This window comes from Anthonomus grandis, chromosome 5 (genome assembly GCF_022605725.1).
Source record: "Anthonomus grandis grandis chromosome 5, icAntGran1.3, whole genome shotgun sequence".
Taxonomy (NCBI): domain Eukaryota; kingdom Metazoa; phylum Arthropoda; class Insecta; order Coleoptera; family Curculionidae; genus Anthonomus; species Anthonomus grandis.
The window spans coordinates 3633705-3642699 of NC_065550.1; positions in this window are offsets into that span (position 1 = coordinate 3633705).

The following is an 8995-nucleotide window of genomic DNA, read 5'->3' on the forward strand; positions in this document are numbered from 1 at the left end:
TCTTAATTGGAGAATGGGCCGTGTAAGTGAAATACATTTAGGTTCTGATAAACAGTACCGAGTAGTGTCCGTTAAAACCTCTCATGGCATACTGAAGAGACCTATCTCTAAGATTTCTCCCTTACCTATTGACATTACTGATTAGTATGCATTTTACTTACCGTGATAATGTTAATTAGCTTTAGGATTTGTTTCATGTATTTAAAGACTGTTTTCTTAGTTTTAGCCACCTTTGTCAAATTTTATTGTGTTGAAAGCTGAACCCTTTCAAGGTGGGGGGTATATGTTAGTAAGTTGTGTTGTGTTGACAAAATAATATTTAATTTAAGTCAGTGTGGCAACATCCAAATTTATTACTTTTAAAACCCGCCACTACGTAGCGCTCGAATCATGAAATGCTAAAAAATTGATATGTCACTTGTCATCCCTCTCTCTCGAGCAAGAAATGGTTTGTAAAGAAGCGTCTTGTTTATCGCTGAATATAAGTTTGGTTTTTAGCCTAAATAAGGTGTTTTAATAATAAAAAACTGTTAACAACAAATAGCTGAAGCTTAGAAAAATCTCCTAACAATTATATTCGTGAAAATTTTAATAGTTTTAGTTTTTAATAGTTTTAATTTGTATATATATAGACATTATATTAGTTTTTAATAGTTTAAATTTATTTATATATAGGCATACATAAGTATTAAGTTACTTAGGTGCTTAATTTGTACATTTTATATAAATTTATGTAACGAAATTCTTGGATTATAATCCACTAAAATGTTTCTATACTATTTTTCACCACTGTAACCATTTGTGACGTACAATAATTTAAAAAATCGTAAGAATATTTTAATTTAGTGGTAGTCTTAATAAACGCCTAAAACTTAAATTAAATCTGGCACCCTTTCCCAGAAAGAAAATTGATATTTTTGTCTAACTAAAATAAAAATTTCCATCTCCCTTAAGAGGATTTTCCTAACAAAGGGAAAGAGAATAACACTTTAAAAACGTAATGTCACGGGGTGAGAAAAGCATATTTTTACACCAGCTTTAATAAATCCTCGCTGGCTTTATCTTAAACGCAAAAAGGTTATTTTTATACGGTTATGGGAAAATATAGCACATTTGTTTTATTTTCGGATGAAAATCTTTTTTTATTTTATAAATACTTTATTGCCCAATTAACCGAAGAAAATTCCCAAGGAATTCATAGCAGTTTGGATTATTTCATTTTGAATAACTTTCTATTCTATTATTTATTATCTATGCTTTTGAAAGCAGTAATAAAGGATGTGTAAAAATTAGATATTATATGATCATTTTTGTAACAAATATATTCCATGAATTAAAATTATTTAAGTTAATTATTTTGTTCGGTAACTACTGAACAAAAACATTATTTCCATTAAATAAGTGAACTTTCATCATCATGTATTACGAGCATTACGAAAATGGTGTTAGGCAGAGTGACATTGCAAGAAGCTTACGGCTTCATAGGTCAATCGTATCCAGAGTTTTCAAAAAATTTCGCCTAACTGGAACAGCTGCACCGGCGCCCATTCCTGGTAGACCCAGAAAAACAAATTTGAGGATGGATAGGCAGCTGCTACGAATTTCCAAAGAAAATCCTTTTTTGTTTTCTTCCCAAATTTTGGCAAAATTAAAAGAAGATGGAGGAGTAAACCTCAGTTCTAGTACCGTAAGGAGAAGATTACTTGATGCCAACTTACCTGCTCGTCGCCCCGCCAAAAAACCGTTACTCTCAAAGAAGAACGTCAAGGCTCGTTTTCACTTTGCTCAATTTCATGTCCTCTGGTCTGTAGCTGATTGGAAGAAAGTCGTATTTAGTGATGAATCTAAATATAATTTATTCAGGACTGATGTAGTGATGTACGTCAGACGCCCCAGTGAACAAAGAATAAACAAAAAGTACATTTGCCCCACAGTTAAACATAGAGGGGGAAATATTCTTGTATGGGGATGTTTCTCGGCTCGTGGCATGGGACCCATAGTAAAAATAGGGGGCAAAATGGATCGTTTCACGTACAAAGACAATCTGCAAACACATTTAGTGCCATATATGGATGAAGTCATGTCAGTAACAGCCATATTTCAGCATTACAACGATCCAAAACATGCTTCTCAATTTGTTAAAAGATGGCTATCCGATGAAAAAATAAATGTAATGGTCTGGCCATCTCAATCGCCAAACCTAAACCCTATAAAGAATTTATGGCATTATATTAACACCAAAATCAGGCACTTAATATGCTCTAATACAAATATTCTCTTTGAAATAGTGGAAAAAGCTTGGAAAGAGCTTTTTTTTTTTTGGGCATGACGGGTCTATCAGGAGACCTATATGCACAACTGCCTTGGCAGCCCACTGTTTCGTCAATTCATTCAAGCTTGGAAAGAAGTGAACAATGACTATATTATGAAATTAATTGAGTCCATGCTAAGACGATGTGCAGATGTTATAAAGGAGAAGGGGTACTACACGAAATATTGAATTGATTTTAATTTAGTTGGGTTATATTTTTTTAGAATCAAAACTATTTTTTGTTGCTATATTTTTGAATAATAAATTTGCATAAAACAATTTGGTGTTTTATTTATTATGACACAATATTTTTTGTAATATGAAAATATAAACAGGCTCTAACTATTCTTGTAAATAATATATAAACCTTACTTATAATATAGATACTAAAAGATATATAACAGGGAAGTTCAATGTTGCTATCTTTTTGCACAATACTGTATATTTAACAACGTCTTCTGTATAGGTTGTTAAATGCCATGCAGAAGAACTTATATATTCCATTTCATTTATTGTTCTGGATATTTGTTTAAATTCTTCAGATTCGAGAAGATCTTCTTCATTATGATGAATGGTATTTGGTTTACTTGCACTGCTACAATGTAATATTGATGTTGAATCAATAGATGTGGCATTTGAAAAGCAAAAAAAAATTACAGTAATAAATTATTATATGGTGCCAATTACTATATATATTATTGTAAGTTGCATTGAAGTCAAACAAAAAAAATAATCAAACAAATTTTAGGGAAAGATAAAATTAACTTTACACATAGATATCAATTTTTAAATAAATTTAAAAGTTCTTTAAAGGCTATAAAAAAATTAGTAATTTCAACTATCTACCAAACGTCTATATCAAAAAAAAACAACACTATATACAGGGTGTTTTCTAACTACGGTACGAAACTATACAGGGTGAATCGTTAGGTCGTTTTATGAAAAAAAGTTCCTATGAACGTATGTCCGGAGTTGATTTGTTTCTGAAATACAGGGCGATGAAGGTTCAAACAAATAACGGTATTTTAAAAATACTATAACTATCCTTAAGCCGATTTGGTTGAAATTTGGTGCAATTATTTGAAGTTATAAGACGCTTATTTAGCTGTAACTAGATTGAAATTATTAGGTCCAGTGGCGTGTCAGTGGTTACCACATGCTTATTGTTGAGAAAAAAACAAGGCCAATAATTAATTGTTTTGCAGCTTTTTATTTATTTTTGTATTTAAGCAACTAAAAATACAACTTCTTCGTATCTTATCTTATTATCTTCATATCAAGCTTTGTTTTCGAGAAAAAAAATTAAAGTATCTTTAACTCATTCTAAAAATTATCCATGGACGACAACATGAAATAAAAACCAATTAATTCGATAAACAATTTCGATCTTAAAGTACATGAGCAAAATGTCCACCTTCCAATGCACGACTTTTTGGTCTCTTGTGTCTTGTTTACTATGATAATAAACATTCAACTTCTACGATTTTTATTATCAGATTTTTGAAATACAACAAAATAACAAATACATTGCTTCTTATGACAAATAATTGGCAAGTCCATTCAAGTACCTCCTTTGTACCTATCTGCTTTGAAGACCAGCTGACAGTGATAGAATTGCTATAAGTAAAATTCAGCTGTCAATTAGCAGTGATTCATTACTCCATCATGAAATATTTTACTAACCATGAAATGACCGACATGCACTTTATTTATGGATTAGCAAATGGAAATGCGGAAGAAGCACGAAGAATTTACCAGGACAGATATCCTAACAGAGTAATTCCATGTGCAAAAACATTTAGAAAACTACATGCAAGATTATGTGAAACTGGGAGTTTTATTAAAAATATGGGTGGTGGAAGGCCAGAAACTATAACAACGCCTGAACTGGAAGAAGCTATACTTAATGCGATAGAAGAAGATCCTTCCAATAGTATCAGGAAGATTGCACTGCAGCTTGAAGTCAGTTCAAAAACCGTTTGGAGAGTTCTAAAAAGAAACCTCCTGCATCCATATCACATACAGCGTGTACAAGCTCTACTGCCTCGGGATTTTCATCCAAGATTAATGTTTTGCAAATGGTTGATTCATACGATGGCACACAATAATAATTTCCTACCAAATATTTTATTTACGGACGAGGCAAATTTTTCAAGAGATGCTATTATGAACTTCCACAATGATCATTTTTGGGCCGACGAAAATCCCCACGTTATTAGAGAAACTCATTTTCAGCAACAATTTTCGCTGAACGTTTGGATAGGAATTATTGATGACTACCTAATTGGCCAATTTTTACCGGTAAGATTAACAGGTGAATCCTACACGGATTTCTTGCAACACCATTTACCCACTTTATTAGAAGAAGTACCCCTACAAGTAAGAGTCAACATGTGGTTGATGCACGACGGGGCTCCAGCTCATTTCAGTTTTCTTGCTCGTCAGCATCTCGACGTCATCTACCCTACCTACCCTTCGGTCCTTGCATATCATAAGTGAAAATACAATCATTTTTCAATCTCAAAATAATTTATTGAATAAAAATATTTTTATAATGAAAATTACATAGGTTTTGTTGTATTAATCAAAAATGCCGAAGATGATTGTCTTAACCAATTAAATTTTACAGTAGGTACGCATAAACATATTCATTAAAAATGTTTCTTTCGTGCTTTGGCTTCTGCAAATGCCTTTATCAACTGACAAATATCAAGGTTTCGTGCAGTTTTATTTTCTATTGACAGTAAACTTAATGAACTTAGTCTTTCTTGTCCCATTGTGGATCTTAGAAAGTTTTTGATGATTTTCAGTTTTGAAAATGATCTTTCTGCACTCGCAATAGTAACTGGGATACTCAAAAACATGTAACAAGCCGTTATTATTTCTGAGAAGTTAGTACACGATGAATAGTTTTCAATCAAAATGAATTCTAACATTTGTTTCGTTGACTCCATTTTCTTTACACTGTTGCCAAAACAAGCTTTGAAAGATAACAACTGATTTCCTAATTCACAAGAAACATCTTCAGAGTATCTTTCATGAAATTCAGTCGCTGCATTGAATATTTCGCCATCAGACGAACTCGTCAAATACGAAGGAGATACAATGCAAAACGAGTCGTCAATATATCTAAGGTTCGATAAAAAACATTGATCTTAAAATATTCTTCATCATCAGTGATGGAATGATGGCCACTTTTTTCATCAATTTCAACAAATCAAATCAACCATTATTTTAGGAAGACGTTTTCTTTTAACAGTGAAAACTTCTGCGGTGCCCCACGTTTTTGCTAATTCGGTGGCCTCCTTTTTGAAAATTTCAAAGTCATTACGAAAGTTGCTTATTTTTTCAAATGTATCCTTGAACATTACAGAAGCACGTTGAACATCTTGTTCTAAATTTTGTAATTCTTTTGAGCCCCCGGAGCGAGGGGGCCCCGAAGGGGCCCGAAGGGGCCCCCTCGCTCCGGGGGCCCGTGTTCGATGGAACACAGTGGAACACGGGTAGTTACGCCACTGTATGAATGCCCTGGATTACTATTTATGGGGCCATCTGAAGGCTCTTGTTTATACGTGCAGTCATGTATTTTATCAGAAAGTGGGCATTTTGCTCATTTACTTTAAGGTCGAAATTGTTTATCGAATTAATTGGTTTTTATTTCATGTTGTCGTCCATGGATAATTTTTAGAATGAGTTAAAGATACTTTAATTTTTTTTTCTCGAAAACAAAGCCAGATATGAAGATAATATAAGATATGAAAAAGTTGTATTTTTAGTTGCTTAAATACAAAAATAAAAATAAAAAGCTGCAAAACAATTATTGGCCTTGTTTTTTTCTCAACAATAAGCATGTGGTGCCCACTGACACGCCACTGGACCTACCAATTTCAATCTAGTTACAGCTAAATAAGCGTTTTATAAGTTCAAATAACTGCACCAAATTTCAACCAAATCGGTTTAAGGATAGTTATAGTATTTTTAAAATACCGTTATTTTTTTGAACCTTCATCGCCCTGTATCTCAGAAACAAAGCAACTCCCGATATACGTTCATAGGAACTTTTTTTCATAAAACGACCTAACGATTCACCCTGTATAGTTTCGTACCGTAGTTAGGAAACACCCTGTGGAATGGGTACATAGGTATTATGACTTTTTTCTGCCAAAACAACAAAAAAAACATAAAATCCTATTAATAAAACCATGGACAAAACTCTAGTTTGATATTTTTTATAGCCTATTAATAGAAGAATATTTTCAAAAAAATATTTAGATTGAAAAATATAAAGATTTTTGTATTTCACGCACACTTTCACATTCAAGTTTTTATTAGGTTTATTTCTATAAGATCCCCTATTCTACGTTTATGATAATGGTAACCCCATGATGTGATGTTATGAAAGTATCGGCACAGATGTAAATAGCTCCGCTCCGTGCGGAGCTATTTACATCTGTGGTATCGGTACTTAATTGTGAAAAGATCGGCTTGAATCGTCTTTTTTCCATGATGCGGCACAAACGACACAAGTTTTTGCCATCCTAGCAATTTAAAAAAACACTAAAACGTGACCTTTTTCCTTTTTAAACCAAAAATGAAAGAAAATACACAAATTTCGAATATAAACAAAAAGCCGTTTGACAGATGACACTACGCGTATGGCTCAGGCGCGTAAGCTTCCGGTGTTGTCGTTACAAATTTTTTAGAAGCAGTTTTAGGGATAAGAATGTTAATAATTTTCTTTTTTTTTTGTTTAATGATATTATATTTATTTTTAAAATAGGTTAATTCTATTTATTCTTTTTATTTTAAATTTTCCTGTAAAATACAACACAAATAAGTTAAATTAACGTTATAATGGTTATTAATATATTGGTACAAATTTTCTCCGTTGGAAATTTGTGTAGAATTGACAACATAGAATCGGCAAATATGTATGTAAACAGAATACCACTCTTGCACCTGTGCACATGTTGGACTCAAACACAGTTGTTGTTTACTAATTCTAGCCTTTTAATGTTCTAAGCTCTAAGGTTACAACCGTCTGTCCAACTTTGCAATACTACCTTCTGTATAACGAATCCTAGCGTGTGTGGGATTTTTAAAAGACGGAAGACATTCTCCCAATCAAATTATCAAACCCTTAAAGAGGGCGGACTTGATTGAGGAAGTACAATATCATCATAGGAATGAGCCACAATAGACTTAGGATCACAGTGGAGGGACACAAGGTGCCCCACTTACAACAAACCTAACCTAACCTACTAATCTGCTTCTCGATGTGTTTTTTTAGAGATATAACATTAATGAAAATATTTTTGAAAGGTAAGCGTTGTCTATTAATCGACCTTCCAAAATATATTTTTTTAACATACGTTTTAAAATATACGATTATTTAAACTAAGCTAAAGTTCCATATATAGATAAAATTTGTTTGCAAACTTCTCCCCTTCTTACGTAATCGGACAAGCGGAGCGGGGATACGAATTAACACCAGACAGGCATAAAAAAATGGGAGATAAAATGTTATTCTGCATTTACTACCCACAGCTTGTTTCCACAAGCTCGTGATGAAGAGAAAAAAAAAAGAAAAATAACATTGTTGCCCTTTTATTTTTCCGCTCCGCCACCCTATTCTTTTTATTCTCCTGGGTAAGAATCTACCCTTGTATATAAAAATAAAGAGTGCCAAACTTTCTTTTCGCGTATTATAAAAAATTAATTTCTATGAATTTACTTTCTTTAAATTGGTATACAAAAAAACCTCTTAACAATCGCAGTAGTTAATCGTATTCCGTTTTAGTCATTTCTCGCTGTTTTAAATTTAAATCAGAGGCGAGGCGACAAATTTTTAAAATGCAAAATAAATGAAGAAACCAGCGCGGGAAAGCTTTTTAGCCCGAAAACTTAAAAGGGATTTCATTATTTGCCTGAACGGATTTTCATTTTTATTTTTTTTTAAACTGCCACCCGACAGAAATAAATTGCCCAGAACGGGCGAAAAAAAAAACGCTCGGTAAATTGAAAAATATTTCCGTGACTTGTGGCGAAACGTTTTATTTTTTCACTGAAAATAATTAAGACGAAGAAAACCAGGAATTTTTACTTGAAGTATGGCCTTTTAGTGGACACGTTTTATTTAGTAATTTAGCTAGTTTTTAAGTCATTTTCGATGCTGGAAAAATTACCCCGAAGCACAGTGGTCCAAAGTATCAAAAAGTTGGGCAAAAATCAAAAAATTTATATTGACAATTTCACTTCTAAACGTCACCGATAATATCATGCGAGCTCTTGACAAAAAGATTTTAGCCATTATGATAGCCCTTGATTTCTCGAAAGCATTTGATGTCATCGATCATGATTTGCTTGTAGCGAAACTGAAATATTATGGCTGTAGTGAGGTTGTTTTGTCCTTTTTTAAAACTTACTTATGGCGTAGAACCCAGAAAGTGAGGGTGAATAATGAATATTCTGCTTCGAAAAACATTATTTCTGGTATCCCACAAGGGTCGATCCTAGGCCCATTATTATTTCTTATATATACTTCAGATTTACCCGGTCTAGTTGAAGATTCTGAAATACATCAGTATGCTGATGATACTCAATACATACATTATTTTGACTCTGCTAATTTTGATAACGTGGCTGATACTATTAACGCTGATCTGAACGTAATAAATCAATTTT